The 2,098-nt window shown below is 34.7% G+C and overlaps 1 long non-coding RNA gene across 1 annotated transcript in view; it reads left to right on the top strand.

Annotated features, from left to right (window-relative positions):
- The first annotated feature begins 1,339 nt into the window (after positions 1-1,339).
- The window catches only part of LOC111089627, a 5,890-nt gene continuing 5,131 nt past the window's right edge, over positions 1,340-2,098 (top strand). Inside the window, exon 1 of the long non-coding RNA XR_002613850.1 lies at positions 1,340-1,443. This is a non-coding gene — a long non-coding RNA (uncharacterized LOC111089627). The remainder of the gene's footprint in view (positions 1,444-2,098) is intronic.

The raw sequence follows: 2,098 nt of genomic DNA, 5'->3' as shown, positions 1-2,098 counted from the left end.
TAAATTATTGTATGTGAATCTACAAGTGTAGCTATAACACCAACAATACATGAATGTATGTGAATCTACAAGTGTAGCTATAACACCAACAATACATGAATGTATGTGAATCTACAAGTGTAGCTAGGACACCAACAATATATGATTGTATGTGAATCTACAAGTGTAGCTAGGACACCACCAATAAATTATTGTATGTGAAACTACAAGTGTAGCTAGGACACCAACAATACATGATTGTATGTGACTCTACAAGTGTAGCTAGGACACCAACAATACATGATTGTATGTGACTCTACAAGTGTAGCTAGGACACCAACAATACATGATTTGTATGTGAATCTACAAGTGTAGCTAGGACACCAACAATACATGAATGTATGTGAATCTACAAGTGTAGCTTGAACACCGACAATATATGATTGTATGTCAATCTACAAGTGTAGCTAGAACACCAACAATAAATTATTGTATGTGAATCTACAAGTGTAGCTAGAACACCAACAATAAATTATTGTATGTGAATCTACAAGTGTATCTAGGGCACTATAAACTATAAAAAAGTTTTCTATACTGAAATGTGATGTTTACATTATATTTTACAGAATTTTATTTTCTTTGCTATGAAGTAGTGTTATTGAATGTAAGTTATCTTATTTTGTTGCAACAATATACAATAATATGGTCTAAATAATCTAGCAACAAGAAACGGGACTTTAATAGTGATGGCCTTATTGGAACAGTATACGATAAGTTAATCCTAAACAATTTAGCAACAAGAAACTTCAGCTCGGTGTGCGAGTTTGTATATTTTCTCACAGAAACGCTGCCCGTCTTTGTTAGCCTATTCATATATCCTGAAACTCACTTAACTGTACTTAAAACTATAATGGTCAGTTGTTCCGAGAACTTTAAATAAAGCTAACCGAAAAAAAAAAAACACATAATCGTTACTTGTTTTAACAATGTTAGTTTTACATATTTTTGGCCGAAGTTATGTATTTCACAGAAGTTTTGGATAAAGGCATAAAAACTAACTAAAACCCTACTAGAACTTGTGTCAATATAGTAGTTAAGGTAAGAATGATTACAAAAGGATTTGATCTTGTGTAGGCTATAGTACATTAATTTGCCAATAGATGTCACTGTTTCGAGTATATGAATAAAATTCAAAAGCTTGCAACTTATTCCCGGATAAACAAATAATTTACAATTATTTTATGGACATAATACTTTACTTATATAAAGGTTATTTAACTAATAACCAATACTAGGATGCTTCAGATATTAACTTTTCACTTTAACTAAAATAGAATCTATTTGTACGCGATTCTTCATCCCTAGGTCCATGCTGCGCAGGCGTAGTAGGACAGAAGATGCCCAGGTATTGTTTGTTTGGTGATACAGTGAACACAGCGTCTAGAATGGAGTCTACAGGGGAACGTGAGTAACTACTTTTACACTGAATTAAAACAAAGTTAAAATTATTCGCTTCATTTTTAAGAGTAGGTTGGGAGCGAATATTCTGAACAAATAAATGTGCAAACATTATAGTTTACGTGACGTTTTACAAAGTGTCTGGTATGTTCTGTTTAGGACGTGCGACATTTTACAAAGTGTCTGGTATATTCTGATTAGGACGTGGCGACGTTTTACAAAGTGTCTGGTATATTCCGATTAGGACGTGGCAACGTTTTACAAAGTGTCTGGTATATTCTGATTAGAACGTGGCGACGTTTTACAAAGTGTCTGGTATATTCTGATTAGGACGTGGCAACGTTTTACAAAGTGTCTAGTATATTCCGACTAGGACGTGGCGACGTTTTACAAAGTGTCTAATATATTCCGACTAGGAAGTGGCGACGTTTTACAAAGTGTCTAATATATTCCGACTAGGACGTGGCGACGTTTTACAAAGTGTCTGGTATATTCTGATTAGGACGTGGCGACGTTTTACAAAGTGTCTAGTATATTCCGACTAGGACGTAGCGACGTTTTACAAAGTGTCTGGTATATTCCGACTAGGACGTGGCGACGTTTTACAAAGTGTCTGGTATATTCTGCTAGGACGTGGCGACGTTTTACAAAGTGTCTGGTA

This window comes from Limulus polyphemus, unplaced genomic scaffold (genome assembly GCF_000517525.1).
Source record: "Limulus polyphemus unplaced genomic scaffold, Limulus_polyphemus-2.1.2 Scaffold6828, whole genome shotgun sequence".
Classification (NCBI taxonomy): domain Eukaryota; kingdom Metazoa; phylum Arthropoda; class Merostomata; order Xiphosura; family Limulidae; genus Limulus; species Limulus polyphemus.
This window is presented reverse-complemented; position numbering and strand designations above follow the sequence as displayed.